The 17,768-nt window shown below is 37.3% G+C and overlaps 1 protein-coding gene across 1 annotated transcript in view; it reads left to right on the forward strand.

The window, feature by feature from the left end:
* Positions 1 to 840: 840 nt before the first annotated feature.
* Positions 841 to 17,768, forward strand: part of LOC125250468 — an 82,027-nt gene continuing 65,099 nt past the window's right edge. The window contains 1 exon segment of the mRNA XM_048163061.1: positions 841 to 1,180. The gene's annotated coding sequence lies outside the window, so the exon portion shown is untranslated.

Here is a 17,768-nt window from a genome sequence, read left to right on the forward strand (position 1 = left end):
ACTGTGCACATTCTTACTTTCTCAAAAAAAAAAAAAAAAAAAAAAAAAAACCCTCATTCTGTATGATTTATAAGCCTTTTGAAAAATGGGGACATGGGGTAATGTCCTCATAAGTCACCCTCTCCTTGTAATACCTATGTCATACCCATGTCATTATACAATTTATGTCCTGATATGTCACAAACACACACACACAGGTTTGTTTTAATAGGCGTAATGGTTTTTATACTGTACAAACTGTATATTCTACACTACCCCTACCCCTAAACCTATCCATCACAGAAAACATTCTGCATTTTTACATTTTTAATAAAACATTGTTCAGTATGTTTTTAAAGTAATTTTAAACATGAGGACTCATGAAATGTCCTCATATTTCATGTTTATGTCATAGTCATAATACCAGTGAAACACAACCAAGAAACACATTTAAAAAGCATTTAAGATGTTTAGATATTTACTAAAATGTTAATACTTAAATGCTTTTTAAATGTGTACACACTGTATGTATGCATATACGATTAGGCATCTGCTCCAGACTTTAATGGTGGACTTATTAACTACTGCCAACTACAGCCAGCCAGAGAGTGAATGATGCATCACTCCAGCCAATTTTAGGTTGGCAAACAAACTAAACACTGGCCTTACAGTTCATATGTAGGCTACATTTTGCTAATACATTACACCACATTACATTGGTGTTTTGAAAAAACATGGACTGTGAAAAACATATACAAATAAAAAGAGGGGGCATCTGTTATATGCATTTAAGGGTGGGCTTCTGATTCCCCATTTCCACTTAATCCTCTCCCATCCCCCTTTACTCATCTCCGCATTATCCTCTGTGCATTTGAATTATTTTGTCGGGGGTCTCTCTCCTCCCTCCCATTCGCCTCATTTCTCTTCATGGCTGATTATTCTGGTTGAGAAGAAACATTTAATTTCTGTCTAGCGCCATTGTGATGATTGGTATCGAGTAGTTGTGGGGTAACGTTTGATCGAAGAGGCTGAAACTGAGCGACTTGATATGCTGCTACTTGTTCAGTCTGCATTTCGCATGCAGATGTGCTGAACGGCAAAACTGGATTTAATTCACAATTTGACCATGGGAGCTGCTAGACACCGATAATGGTTGGAATAAAAGCCGTACATTGGAAGTAATAGCGACGTTTGGCAATAGGTGAGTAGATGCAACGATGTTTGCTGTTACAGGTGCGCAGCGTTTTTATAAATAAAAATACATAGCCGCCAAATTTACCGGCCTGAACTTTTAAAAATATAACTCTTTGTTTGGGTAAAGTGCACTTATTTTTGCTTCATTCTGTCGTTCTCTTGACAGAGACAATCAAAGCGATTAAGCGTTTTGTTCATGGTTTAAATTCTCTGAAATGTTTTTTCGACGACGACTGAAATAACGTAAGGATGAAATAAAAAAATAAAAAAACGTCGCCTTTAGTAGGCTATCTGCTATGTTGTGAATAAACTGCTAATTTAATTTGTAGTTCATATACATGTTTCTTTTCTGTGAATTGCTTGAAATGTTTCGTGAGAAAAGTGAAACATTGACTAACTTTTTGATTTTAGTATGCAAATTATTAAGAATGTATAGTAGCTAGTAGGCTATATATATATGTGCTGTTATTTTGTTAAACAGCGAAAAATAATTTTCCCTGTACGTTATTTTATAGATATGAAAACAAAACCTGAATACCACTATCAGAACGTTTAACGTGTTAACGTTGTTATATATGTGTGCTTGTTGGGTGAAAATAAGCCTAAAGCATTGTAGTATGGTGAATATCTGGGGAAATTGCTCTTTAGGCTAAATTTCAGATGATGTGTGATCTTTGTTCTGATGTCATATTATAAATCAGTCAATATACACAGTATTGGTGATTCGGTGTGTAAAGCCAGGTGCTACCAAAACCTAAATTTCCATAAATAATTAAACTGTTGTGGGAAGACTTGCTGTCCAACTTGATGAAGAAGAAATATCTATAAATATATACATTTTACACAAAAATCACAGTGGATGCTTTTTTATGGTCTGAAAAAGAGGACATGTTAGAGAGAAAAGATGACATGTGTTCACCCTACCTTTACAGAACATGCCAGATGTTGTTGACCAAGTGTTCATAATTCCCAGTGAGGAGGAAAGCATTAATATATAAAGGCTCTGGACAAAACAGCAGTATCAATGTCACCATATGCTTTACAAAATTAAGCAATTTTGAGAAGTTTGAGAAGCATGCCAATTGAACATGGCTCTTAACATCAGCTTGCTTTAGGGGGATTGTCCCTGTAATACATGTAACATTGTAAAATATTTGAAGTGCATATATTTACACTTAATACGTTAATTCTTGCATTTAATATGAACTGTTTAACACATTCAATATAATTAAGGCAATTATTGCAGCATTTTTTCCTCACTTTTTGTGACTAGCATTAGTATCACTATGGAATATTAAGTACTTTAAAGGAACACTCCATTTTTTTTTTTAAATAAGCTAATTTTCCAACTCCCTTAAGCCGGGCACACATTTAACGACTAGCTAAAACATCCTAAGACTGTGCTCAACATACAGTGATTGTTTCCTGCGACTGAAACAGATTTATATACTTACACGTGGAATTTGAACACCGACTGTAATCGCAGACTGAACGCAACTGGCTCTGACTGAACGCGTTTGAGCGTGATCAGTCATAAGTATCAATTTACATTCATAATTGGCCTTACAGTCGTTAAGTGTGCGCGTGGCTTTAGAGTTAAACAGTTGAGTTTTACCATTTTTGAATCCATTCAGCCGATCTCTGGATCTGGCGGTACCACTTTTAGCATAGCTTAGCATAGTTCATTTAACCTGATTAGACCATTAGCATCTCGCTCAAAAATGACAAAGAGTTTCAATATTGTTCCTATTTAAAACTTGACTCTTCTGTAGTTACATCGTCTACTAAGACCGACGGAAAATGAAAAGTTGTGATTTTCTAGGCCGATATGGCTAGGAACTATACTTTCATTCTGGCGTAATAATCAAGGAACTTTGCTGCCGTACCATGGGTGCAGCAGGCGCAATCAAATCAAGTTCCTTGGTTATTACGCCGGAATGAGACTATAGTTCCTAGCCATATCAGCCTAGAAAATCGCAACTTTTCATTTTCTGTCAGTCTTAGTACACAATGTAACTACAGAGTCAAGTTTTAAATAGGAAAAATATTGAAACTCTTTAGTTATTTTTGAATGAGATGCTAACGGTCTAATCAGATTCAATGAACTATGCTAAGCTATGCTAAAAGTGGTACCGCCAGACCCGGAGATCGCCTGAATGGATTTGAAAACGGTAAAACTCAACTGTTTAACTCTAGGGGAGTTGGATAATGAGCCTATTTTCAAAAAAGTGGAGTGTTCCTTTAATACTACTGAGAGGACTGACCGTCACATAATATTGATACCAGGTGTTTTAACATGTAATAAAATCACACATTTGATTGGGCATGGGTTTCCATGGACCAAAGTAAGGTTCTGAGGTTGTCTATAGGAAATCAAGGAGTGTGCGTGTTTGGTGTGTGTCCCTACTGAACCGTAATTTGGGGACAAACAAAGCTTTTGTCACAGTCGGGATCCTCAGACACTGGGAACAACTCAAAAAGATAATGGCAGGGTATTTCACAGCTTGAAGGGTTAGTTTACACTTCGACATGAAAATGATGTCATTACTCACCCTCATGTTGTTCCACACTCATAAGACCTTCATTCCTCTTCAGAACACAAATTAAGATATTTTTGATAAAATCTGATGGCTCATTAAGGCCTCCATTGACAGCAAGTTAATTTACACTTTCAGTGTCCAGAAAGGTACTAAAGACATATTTAAAACAGTTCATGTGACTACAGAGGTTCAACCTTAATGTTATGAAGTGATGAGAATACTTTTTGTGTGCCAAAAAAACAAAAATAATGACTTTATTCAACAATTTCGTCTCGTCCGTATCAGTCTCTGACGCTCGTTAAGGAGAGCACCACGACGCATTCGTGTTTGTTGTTGTTATAAGATTAATATTTGACAGAATCACTGTTTTGTGGCTTATCAAATACAACCGTAACAAGATCGGCAGTTTAAGACATGAAGTTGTAGGCACAAAACACAAGACACTTCTCTTTAATACAAACAAGACTTTATTGAGCTGTTTAAATACACTGTTTTTTTTTTTTTTTCTAAACTAACACATTCACATACACACACGAATTGCAGAAAGAAAGAGAAAGAAAGAGTGGAAAGAATGAGTGAAGGGATGAAATCCCTAATTTCTAGCAATATATTCCATTTCTGAGACCTGACCTGAACAAACATTCAATCAAATTAAAGGGGTTCTGACCAATTAGTCATTGTCTTTAGTTTGGAACATAACTATGTTTTGCCACCCTGCCTCAAAGTCTAGACAGATAGAGAATACGGGAGATAGTTTTAACACGTAGGGAGCTACCAATACTTGCCAGAAAGAGCTGCAACTCTTTTAATGATGCTTTTGGCCTCTTGACAGCCTCCCTAACCAGTTTTCTCTTTGTCTTCTCATCAGTTTTGGAGGGATGCCCTGTTCTTGATAATGTCACTGTCCTACATTCTACACTTGTTGTCTTTGCTGTGTTCCAATATCTAATGCCTTAAAAATGTTTTTGTAGCCCTTACTGAGCGATACTTTTCAACAAGGAGATCCTGTTGATTCTTTGTAAGCTTTTTGTGGCCAATGGCTCTTGTAGTCTAATAGTATACTATATCATATGAGCTTCATTAATTAATTCTGAACATTAATTCTTTTTTCTCTGAAATGTGAAACTTTGGTTTTCAGTAGAATTGCATAGGTTTTCATTTTTAAAGGTGCATTAAAGGTGCAAAAGTTCTGACTTGATTTATCTTAATTTAATTTTTTATAAAGTTTCTTATCCCTAAGGCTGGAGGGACAAGAAGCTCTCAGATTCCATTAAAAAGACCTTCATTTGCATTCTAAATATATAAACGAAAGTCTTAAGAGTTTGGAACAACATGAGGGTGAGTAATTAATGGCATAATTTTTATTTATGGGTGAACTAACCCTTTAATGCAACTTAAAGTGACTCGTACTGTTCAACTCAAAAATCTCTAGTTTATTGTTAAACAGGGTGGCAGTGGCGAGTGGTGACTTTTATAACCGGGTATGCTGGGTGGCGCTTTATGTCAAAAATGCACCTTGTGCAGATACGTTTGATGGAAAGAGTGTTATAGCTGCTTAGTTACTTACTCTCATGACACATAGCAACACAGATGAAAGTATTCATTGTTTGACCTTTTATTGAAAGTAGCCTACATTTACCTGTTGATGCCTTCACAAGCACCCATAAAAGCTGTTGTTTTGGGTTTGAGATGAGTCAGGTGAGACAAGCGAAAGGGCTGTTTGCAAAATATGCTGTATTTTTGTAATTCTGCTAAGTGACACTAATGTTGCAGAAACTATGCTTCACCTACAGTATGACACATTGGCTGAAGACACATCTAAATTAGAGATGACAAATAAACACCATGGCATATGTCAATTTAAATGTATGCCAGAAGAATTAAGAATTAAAAATAAGTAGGCCTATAATATAATAAATATTAGTAGCCTATTATAAATAAAATAAAATAAAATAAAAGTCAATTATAATTAGAATAAATGTAATATGATAAAAATATAAGTATTCTTTAAAAATAAGTTGAAATAAAGCAAATTGATGACTTTATCAAACGCATAGCCATAGACCATCAATTAACAGCCTCGGATAGTTACAGTAAGTCTGCTTATTGTAGGTCTATCATTAATAGTTTATACATTTTTGCTAAAAACAGCTTTAGAGGTATAAAAAAGTTTGCTAATCCTTTGAGGTTCATAGAATGTTGAATTCATGAATCTGATACTTTTATATTTTACTTTAAATATTTCAAAATAATATATTTCATAGATAGTTTTGATGATAGAGAGTCCCAGTATAGTTATGGCCCTGTTTACAGCACATTTGGCATTAACATGTGATCCCGTAATCTGATCAACAGATATCACCCAACATCAAAACACAGTATGTTTACATTTATCCAGATCAAGTAGCTCCTGTATCCAGATAACTGATTGGGATCTATTAAAAAAAAGGCCTGCATAATTAATCATGAATATGATTAGAGCTACTGCAAATAATCTTGAAAGGTGTTGATTACACAGCATTCCATTTAGATAAACTCATGTGAGGCCTGTTGCATGAAGCTAGCTGAACAAACTCTGAGTTTCAAAGAAAGTTTAGAGTTGACGATACCAAAGAAATCCAACCTGGTTTAGATCAGGGGCCTGTTTCAATAAGGAGGTTCAACCAACTCTGAATTAAAACTTGAACTCCACAACTAAACACTTCTTCTTCCCTGATATTCCCCAACTTCATAATATTTGTGCAAATTAGTTTAAAGTAAGCTTTAGGTAACCTGAGTACCACTCTATAAAAATATCTATTGTGGAGGAAGTAGAAAAGTAGTTGTTTTGGGAGATTGATTTTAACTAATACTGTTTTTAATAGGAGTTTTTGATATCTGAACCTCAAAGAAAAGTCATGATCCCTTTAATGAAATGGCTACTGCTTAATAAAATATTAAAGACACAAAATTTCCTCAAACTGTTGGATGGGTTGGCAACTAGCGTAGCCAGGAATCGCAATGTAGGTGGGTCCAGAGAAAATCAAGTGGGCCTAGCCTAAAATGCATCTGTTATCAAAATAGGCCAACACAACTACACCTGCTTGAATACACCATTGTTTAATCAAAGCATAAGCCTGTATGTCAACATAAACAGTGTTAAGAACATAACGATAAGAACAGCATTAGCACGGTGGCCACACCACACACACGTACATCTGACAGACGCAACACACCATCATCAAATCAGCAGGACTGTAGAAGATAGTACAGTAGTGACTGGACAGTTTGTAAAAACAATGCTTGGTCATAAGGCAGGAACACACCAAGCCGACGCTGACGAACTAGTGGCGTCAAAAGTAGACTGGGGGGTTGGCTGACGTTGGCAGTGTCTGGATCCAAACTTGCCCTGACAAACCAAACCGATGCTTGACAGCCGACGGCCAAGTAGCACTTCCGTTCTGCACCTGCATAAGATAAAATGCCTTTCTGTACCAGCAGGTGGCAGTAGCTGACCAGCCAATCAGAATGATCAGATGGCCCGAAGGGCCAATGAGCTCCGACGCCGATTCAACATGTCGAATTGGCCGAAAAAAGGCCGACGAGGACCAACTTCAGCCGACGGTGCGGAACACACTGAGAAAACTTAGTCGGCCGACAAACAAACACTGCCCGACGGCCGACCGTCGGCTTGCTTATATTCTGGCTCAGCGGCCACATAAACCACATGAAATAAACAACAGTGACTAGGCAACTACATAGGAAAAGCAGCGGCAACTCTCATTAACCCGTACGTGTCAACCTTAAAACGGGTGTTCAGTTCCATGATCTGCTTGTCTAGTATATCATTCCACAATTGTTTCAGGTCAGAGTTGTCCTTGACAGGTGATGCTTTACCCAAGGTAGACTCGATCAGCGTTTCGCCCAACTTAGCTGTCAACTTCCTCTTTCAGGCCCCAGTGATGTCCCAATTCACAATGTCATGCTTTTTCATCAAATCGTCCGTCAGTGCCGTTACTTTATCAATGTAATTTTTTTCATTCCTGAATGTGGTGTAGCTCTCCTTAAGCCCTTTGATTAGATCGATGTAATCTGTTACTGATATAGCGGCAGATGCAAGCCCTTAGTGGCATAGTCACTTGTTTCAAACAACTTGTTGAATGTTACAAGTAGAAACAGAAATTTTTTCGTTTGCATTTGTTGCAGTAGTGACTTGGCCTCAAGTTTTGTCTGGCTTGAGCTTTCAGAAAATTCAACAAGAGTCTCCAATATAGGACCCAAAAGTGTCAGCACTTTACTCCCTGCACTTGACCACAAGCTCCATCGGACATCACAGGACCTCTCTTGCTCCAAAATCGTTTTCCCTGGCCGCAGCTGTTGCTGGATTTCCATTAGTCTAGCATGCCTATGTGACCCTGTCATGAAACTATGCATGTTGTTAATGACATTAAAAAATGTTTAAACGCTAGGGGACACATTTGATGCTTTGCACAGGACGAGGTTTAGGGCAGTGGGAGTCACAATGCACATATACTGCATTAGGAAATGTTTTCTTTAATATCACATGTACCCAGTGGTGTAGTCGGGGCGATACGCACGCATACGCCGTATGCTTACTTTTTGCTCAGGGCTGTTTCGTATTACAACTTCTAAGGATATATTTGGTATACCCACTTGTTTTTTGCTTCGAAAGTCCATAAAATATTGTCCTGTTAGCTTCCCCTTTAACTGTGTGTCCAATCTGTTGTGTAAACTCGCATTCGTTGATTATTGGTGCTGAGCCTTCTGCATACCTTGTCCCGCTCTAGTCGGCTAAAAACCAGGCTTCCAGTGCGTGTTCGCGCTGCAGTGAAGAACTCCGATCAACGCCGCCGGTGTTTTGAGCCGTGCATTGAGCGCATTTCTCTCACTGCAGCGGTCTCGGCGTGAGAAACATGGTGGTGAGTAAATAAGACTATTAAATAATTATATAGCCTACATAATCGTTTTCAAGTTTCCGTACGAACTGAAAAGACCATCAGCGCAATGAAGCCTTGTTTATAATGCATTAGTTGCGGGAATCATAAACATACTGGCTAACTTTACTCCGAATCTTATCAGCTCCAAAAGTTTGATAAGATTTCCATTCCGACACTGATGATAAAATTGCGATCATTTGAATTCATTGAGAGTTAAACACTTTAAAACGCTATAGAGAAAGTCAAACATGTTTCTATAGGCTATGTGTAGGTGCTATTTTTCATAACAAATGCTATGATAATGGAAAATGATATAGTTTGACTTCTTATGGCACACTGAATGAAATTCTGTCAAATGATATTACATGTATATAAATAATACAAAACTGAGTTTACAGAGGTTACCGGGGAAACAACTCATTTCTGCTGTTCCATATGCGCCACCTACCGACAGAGAGTGTTTAAATTTTCATTCAGCCTGACTACTGTTTTTGTTTGTTTGTGAAACTCATGACCACATTTTTATAATGTTAATAAATTAAATTTTGAATAATTGACTTTTTTAACACTTTTGAATAAAAGAAACTTTAATTTCAGATATATCATTTTTTTTTTTTTTACAGTGAATATAATTCCAAAGCAGCAGTTTAAATAATGTCAAACTGTAAAGCAATAAAAAGTCACAATTTTAGAATGCACTGTATATATTTTTTTTTAATGAAACATACTGAACAACAACATAAAACACATTAGGAAATGTTTTTTTTTTTTTTTTTTGTCGGTTTTTTTTGGGAGGGGGGGGGGGGGGGTTTTCTTATATTTTTAATATCACATGTACCCCTCCTTTATTATCGAAATAAAGGGATCCAGCTGCAATGGCTCCAATACTTCCAGGATCTTTGCTGATATAGCACTTGCGCTCAGCACTTTCCTTCAACATGCCTTTATGTATGTATCGGATGTAAGTCTTTACATTTGTCTGCTAAAATTGCATAGTATTTGTCTGTCTCATCGTGCAAATCCCCCTTTATTTTAATGATTCTGCGATTTCCAGTATTTCATTTTGGATATCAGGGATAGTAAGTTTCACGTTTCTAGGCAAATTTTTTTTTTTGGATGATAGCTCAAGATCAGTTGAATTATTCTAAGAAGTTGCCTCTGTTCAGTGTCTCTTCATTTTCACGATGCCCATGCAAGAGAATGTCTTATTTTGCATAGAATAAAATGAGGTATATTATAACTTTAATGAGTTCTCTATTCCTTTCCACAAACGAAGTGTTGACAGCATCTTTGCAGCTGGTTAATTATATTTCCCCATCCTGATTTATGGCTTTTTCTGTATCCTTCAGACCTGCCCAGCACTGTAGCATGTGCCCTGCTAGCCTCGTGTTTAACAGAACACTGGGAGAGATGCTTCCGGTCACTAAAGTCAGTTTTTATAAATCGCCTCACAGTGGCTGCTTCAGGGAAATGGCAACATGGCTTACAAAACACAGTGTCTCTCGAAGTACTGTACTCTAACCATTGGAACTTTTCATATTACGGTACATTAAACTTCTTCCTTTCCCTGCTATAGTGGTGACTGGAAATTGGAGTTTGGGCTGGGTAGCAGGGTCATCAATGGTGGACAAGTCGGATGGGGCTGTTACGTCCTCGGTGCTGGCCCAAGGCTTAAAGGGATAGTTCACCCAAAAATGAGAATTTGATGTTTATCTGCTTACCCCCAGGGCATCCAAGATGTAGGTGACTTTGTTTCTTCAGTAGAACACAAATGATAATTTTTAACTCCAACCTTTGCAGTCTGTCAGTCGTATAATACATGGCAATGGTAACATAATCTATGAGATTAAAAAAAAAACCTGCACAAACAAATCCAAATTAAACCCTGCGGCTCGGCACATTGATGTCCTAAGACAATACACCACTATGTCCGACTGCCTTGAGCGTGCGCACGGCATCTGGTGCGTGAGGTGTGTACATGACTGGCGTAGTTTAAACATGGAGCCTGTAGTACAACAGTTGTTATACAAATTGAAGTAAACCACTAAAAAACATGGTTTTATTACATAAAAACTTCATTTTATTTTGTTACTTTTCGTAAGGGCAGCTTTACAAATAAAAAGGACACATACAAAGATCTCGTTCACATACCTCAGTTGGATGTAGAAAAATCATAGGCACAGCTGATGGTTTAAGTCGTAACGTTACGACTCTCCTGGGAATGTAAAATCATCAGGGGAAAAACGATTGCTGCAGACCCTCAACAACTTTAGTACGTTAATGGGTGTGTTGATATCCAGCCGAAGAGCAATCAACCATAACTTCAGGCGAGCAGGCTCAGAAGTTGGGAATATGTGGAAAGTCAAGACTCAACACTCCCGAATGAGTTCGCGCGAGAGAACGTAATCTTTTAGTAAAAAATATGAATACTGTTCGGTTTCTCGCACAAACCGATTGTTTCGTGTCTTAGGACATCAATGTTTAGTCACAAAAAGGGTTTAATTTGGATTTGTCTGTGCATGTTTTTTTTTACTCTGATAGATTGTTACCATTGACATGCATTATATGACTGACAGACTGCAACGGTTGGAGTTAAAAATCATCATTTGTGTTCTGCTGAAGAAACAAAGTCACCTACATCTTGGATGCCCTGGGGGTAAGCAGATAAACATCAAATTTTCATTTTTGGGTGAACTATCCCTTTAACCAACAATGAATGCACATAACGCTGCTATAGTAAATTATGATTAATTAATTTTCATTATTGCGCATTTGTATGTATTGATTAGCTTAAGACATGGCTGTATGTACCTGTAAATGTATAGGGGAGTTAGACATTGGAGAATGGAGTGTTGCTGGTGATGGAGAAATAGCTGAATTAACGTTAACGTTAACATTAGAATTAACGTTGTTCAGCTCATTACTAATCGAGATTGATGGCACCTGAACATCTGAATTCTCTTCCTCCTGCAGCTGCTCACAACATCTTTTTGACACAAACTTGTAAGTTGCTCTGTATCATTTTCGTTTAACATAACGTTACCTAGCTAAACTTTGATGTCCCTCTGTGAATGAAATGTGTTTGGTGTGAAGTAGGGCTGTACGATATGTCATTTTAGCATCGAAATCGCGATGTGTGCATCCGTGATAGTCACATCACAGGATGTGCGATGTCTAGTATAGGCATCATTAATCCATACGGACCAGACACCACGGTTCAAAACGCAGGTGATTCTCTGATTTATTGAAAAAGTTTGACCATCATAGAATGAAATTTTATCAACGCATTTTAGGTCCTGTCAAATTAATCATTCAAGAGATTTTAAACCATTTGAACACATGATGGCGTGAGAGAGAACTCTTCTGAAAGTGCGGCTGTTTTCTGTTCACACACACAGAGCCGCGTGAACATCTAATGCCGATCTCTTCCGCGTCTATTTTTGGCTGAACGGACACATACATGCAAAAAAGTGGTCAAAATGCACATAAAAGATAGACTATCCTCCTAAACACAATTGATTATGGCTTAGGTGAATGAAACAATGGAGAAAGAAAACTAGATGTGCAACACTATTTTGGATCTGCGCTGCGCATTCGCTCTTAAAGTGACAGAAGCACCCTGCTGCTTTCTGTGTCATGAATGTTAATCAAACAACAAAAGACAAAGAGAAAAGGTAGGTTGGGTTGTAAGGTAGGCCTAATCAATTTAAACTATTTGAAAATAATATTTTGTTTTAAAATATGCACACGTTCACTCTTACTTATATCTGATAGGCTATGTCGAAAACGCAAAACGTTTCTTGTCTTATCACATTCATGATAATGAGTAACATGAATCAAATGTATACCATATTTTAAATTCAAAACAGTGACATTTTTTTAAAAGTTGAGTTGCTTGCATTCCTGGATATTACTCTTGGTCGTTCAGCATTCTTCTCGTAAAACAGTTAAATAAATATAGCCTGCTATTTAACATAAGCCTCAACTATAGCGGGAACAGAGCGAGAAGAGAGTCATCTCGTGTACCACCGCTATATAATTCACGAGTTGGGACTTGGGAGAGAATGGGTTTCTTGTTTTTTTTAGTATAGTATTTAAAAATGATTTAGTCCTAATTTACTAAATTAATAAGATAAGACAAATAAAATGATAAAACGTGAATTCTATCATTTATTTTTATTTTATTCATAGCTCCCACAAAATCATAAATGTCTCTGGTCTGAGGCAGTACAAAGCATTATGATTGGTTAGATCGCCTGTCAATCAAACTCCTGGCAAAGGGTCAATTACCAGGCCGTTGGTGCCCTCTGCAGACATTTGTTATAATAGTTGATTGTTTATATTATGTATATTATATTGTGTATTTTAACAGTGTTGTTCTATAAAACCATATGATTGCTTTCTTTTTGAAACTTTATTTGAACCAAAAAATTATTGCCTCATTAATATTATATGTATTTTAAGTCATTTTAAAGGCTGTTGTTTGCTTTGGTCTATTTTTATTACCACAAAAAAAGGAAAAGAAAAAATCAGATTACTCGTCAAAATAATTGACTGATTACTCGATTACCAAAATACTTTTGTCAAAAACACAGAAAAATTGCACAAATTATGAGTTGGTTTCATATATCTTTTTTCCTCTATGCTATAAAAATTGAGTTACTCATTCACACTGTTTTGCCATAAAAGGGAAACTAAAAGAGAAGCACAGACAGATATGATGCATAGTGAGCAGAAGACCCTGCAGGGGAATGACATCATGCTGTAGAATGGCTTGATTTCATTACTACTGAAGCGCACCACATGACCTTAGTTCAGATTCTCTCTTCATGGCTGATATAGGCCTTTCAGCATGGAGTCAGGTGCTTACATATCATGTTAAAGGGATTGTTCACCCAAAAATGAAAATTTGATGTTTATCTGCTTACCCCCAGTGCATCCAAGATGTAGGTGACTTTTTTTCTTCAGTAGAACACAAATGATGATTTTTAACTCCAACCGCTGCTGTCTGTCAGTCAAATAATGCTAGTGGATGGGAACTTCTACTATAAGAGTAAATAAAACTTGCATAGACAAGTCCAAATTAAACCCTGCAGCTTGTGACGACACATTGATGTCCTAAGACACGAAACGATCAGTTTGTGCGAGAAACCGAACAGTATTTATATCATTTTTTACCTCTAAAACACCACTATGTCCAACTGCGTTCAGCACTCGCTTAGTGAGGTCTGATCGCGCTCTGACAACGGCATCGATGTCTCGCGCATATACTTTAACGAGTGCTAGACATTACTGTCGTTGTCACCTACATCTTGGATGCGCTGGGGGTAAGCAGATAAACATCAAATTTTCATTTTTGGGTGAACTATCCCTTTAAGCTCTTTTATTGCATAAAATTATATCTTCATGCAATAATAAAAGCACAATATTGCATGCCTTGAAACGCATGCCTTATAATTACTGAAGGCATGACTTTACAAAACCATTAAGCAATAATGTCATTCAGCACATTTAATTTAAGTTAGACCAACACTAGAGTTCAGGAGTTGCTATTTCAAGAGAAGCCTTTTCCTCGATATACCTATTAGTATATTTCAAATGCCTTTCCAGTTATGTCCAGGGGTGAGATCAGTGCATTATGCAATTTTCACGATAACATGTAGTATTAGAATATTATTTGCTTTATGAAAAGTTATTCTTTCATTTTTTTCTAATATGCAGCTCTAATATTGACAGAAGGCTGTCACTTAAGGATGTCAAACACACACGAGATTAGACATTACAAGAATTTTCTTGAAGAAATTGATGATATTTTACGTACTGTATTTTATCTTATGCACATACTGAAGCATTAACACGCTAAATCAGCTTGCCATAGTATGGAATAGCCAATAGCCAATGGAAGATGGTGGCCTGGTCTGATGAATCACGTTTTCTTTTACATCATGTGGATGGCCTGATGCGTGTACATTGCTTACCTGGGGAACACATGGATGCACTATGGGAAGAAGGCAAGCTGGCGGAGGCATTGTGATGCTTTGAGCAATGTTCTGCTGGGAAACCTTGGGTCCTGCCATCCATGTGGATGTTATTTTGACATTGCATTGACCATGTACACCCTTTCATGGAAACAGTATTCCCTGGTGGCTGTGGCCTCTTTCAGCAGGATAATGCACCCTGCCACAAAGTAAAAATAGTTCAGGAATGGGTTAGGGAGCGCAACAACGAGTTTGAGGTGTTGACTTGGCCTCCAAATTCCCCAGATCTCAATCCAATCGAGCACCTGGGGGATGTGCTGAACAAACAAGTCCGATCCATGGAGGCCCCACCTCGCAACTTACAGGACTTAAAGGATCTGCTGCTAACATCTTGGAGCCAGATACCACAGCACACCGTCAGGGGTCTAGTGCAGTCCATGCCTCAACAGGTCAGGGCTGTTTTGGCAGCAAAAGGGGGACCAACACAATATTAGGTCATAATGTTATGCCTGATCAGTGTATATTAAACTTTAGAAAGGGATATGACCAAATAAAAATTACTGTCCTTAAGCTGTTCATTTTTATAAATATTTCTTTATTTAATGGTTTATAGTTTTTAGCCAAATTATTATCCTTATTTAAAGTTGGTCTAATTAGTAACTGAAAATCAAGAAAAACACATGTGATTATCTGTCATTTATTAATTTTTTTAAATAGTGTTAAACATTTGTTGAAAACTTATTTTCCAGAAGCAATTACACAACATTTTAAGATAAACAGGTGTGCTTTGGTTTTCAATTTCAATGAAATGACCTACAGAATTTGGCAGGGTAACTAGATTTAAAAATAGATTTATAGAAAAAAAGAAATAGAAAAAAAGAATAGATTTATATTTCTTTACTAACCATAATTTTAAAACATTTCAAGTAAATTATTTGTATGCTATGGGTATTTATGGTAGGTGTAAACAAACAAGCTTTCCCCCAATTAAATAATGTTTTATTAACAAAGTTCGGGAGGAGCACGTTCAGATAATTAACCTAATTAACATGAGATTTAGTTAAAGGTGCTCTAGAACGTTTTTTTCACAAGGTGTAATATAAGTCTAAGGTGCCCCCTGAATGTGTCTGTGAAGTTTCAGCTCAAAATACCCCATAGATTTTTTTTAATTAATTTTTTTAACCGCCTATTTTGGGGCATCATTAAATATGCGCCGATTCAGGCTGCGGCCCCTTTAAATCCTCACGCTCCCTGCCCCCGAGCTCTCGACTATAAAACAGTGCATAAACAAAGTTCACACAGCTAATATAACCCTCAAATTGATCTTTACAAAATGTTTGTCATGCATGCTGCATGCATGCTTCGGATCATGTGAGTATAGTATTTATTTGGATGTTTACATATGATTCTGAATGAGTTTGATAGTGCTCCATGGCTAAAGCTAACATTACACACTGTTGGAAAGATTTATAAAGAATGAAGTTGTGTTTATGAATTATACAGACTGCAAGTGTTTAATAATGAAAATAGCGACGGCTCTTGTCTCCGTGAATACAGTAATAAACGATGGTAACTTTAACCACATTTAACAGTATATTAGCAACATGCTAACGAAACATTTAGAAAGACAATTTACAAATATCACTAAAAATATCATGTTATCATGGATCATGTCAGTTATTATTGCTCCATCTGCCATTTTTCGCTGTTGTCCTTGCTTGCTTACCTAGTCTGATGATTCAGCTGTACACATCCAGACGTCCTGCCCTTGTGTAATGCCTTGAACATGAGCTGGGATATGCAAATTTTGGGGGCGTACATATTAATTATCCCGACTGTTACGTAACAGTCGGTGTTATGTTGAGATTCGCCTGTTCTTCGGAGGTTTTTTAAACAAATGAGATTTATATAAGAAGGAGGAAACAATGGTGTTTGAGACTCACTGTATGTCATTTCCATGTACTGAACTCTTGTTATTCAACTGTGCCAGGGTAAATTCAAATTTAAATTCTATGGCACCTTTAATTAACTCAATTAATGATAAGAGGTATATATGCAGCAGACTTACGTCTGTTCATCAGCAAACATCAGCATCCCTCCACCACCCCATCTCCTTACTTCTCGTCCTATCTATTCTTATCACGACCGGGGGGAGTGCTCTGGGTTCAGGGCAAAATTCCGAGCTCAGAGCCCTCCCCCTGGACAACGCGGCAAATATGCATAACCTTTACTATATGTAAGTGTGAACTCATGAACAGTATATTTGTGTTACGCTGACTAGTACTGATCACATGCTGGCTGTGGATTCTCAGATGATGGAGACTATGACAGGTGCTGATGTGAAGGAATGGCAATCACTGGCTGGGGAACAACTGAAATGGACAGAGTTGCTGGTTTAGGGGATTGTGAAATTGAGCAAGCACTGGAGGTTGTAGTAGATATGGAAAAATCCAGGGCTGTGATGCCGAGAAGTTGTTTGTGCTGAATGCAGAGAACTTATAATATTGCCTGTTACCTGCAGAAGCATACGGTAGTTGGCCTGTTGCTGTGCTTGCTTTTTTTAAAAACCTTAATTTTCTCCTCAGTTTCCTGTCATGTCTTCCACATTCCCTCAAGGCAATTATTCTCTTGAGACAGGTGGTTTTCCTCAGTTGTGTTCAATGCCTCCGGCTGCCTTCTAAGGGAAAAAATTAAAGACATCTACAAATGAAGAACACGTACATATTGACTTAACTTAAATGACATGACATGGATAAATGGATAAACTTGATATATTTTTAATACAACAAAACATGACGGCTGTAAATACACAGGAAACTAATGACACAACAGGAGACAATCAAGACAGGAGAAGACAATGAACAAAATAAGAAAAATAAAAGCAGTAGGCATAAACCAAAATGAAACGATAACAAAACCTGAAGACGTAACAGTCGGATAGCAGATTACAATCCTGTAAAATTTGTCCCAATGAAAAATGTGAGCAAGCATATTTATGAAACAGTTCAGGCAATAGCAATGCTTCTCGGCTCTGACCCAGATGAGAGGCAGTGCTTGAGCTCTTTAACCACACAGCAGATTGAGCGGTGTGGTGACCTAGTTAAAAAGGGGTTTAAAGAGCAGTCATTCATCACATTAAA

Source organism: Megalobrama amblycephala, linkage group LG17, assembly GCF_018812025.1.
Source record: "Megalobrama amblycephala isolate DHTTF-2021 linkage group LG17, ASM1881202v1, whole genome shotgun sequence".
In the NCBI taxonomy this organism is placed as follows: Eukaryota; Metazoa; Chordata; class Actinopteri; order Cypriniformes; family Xenocyprididae; genus Megalobrama; species Megalobrama amblycephala.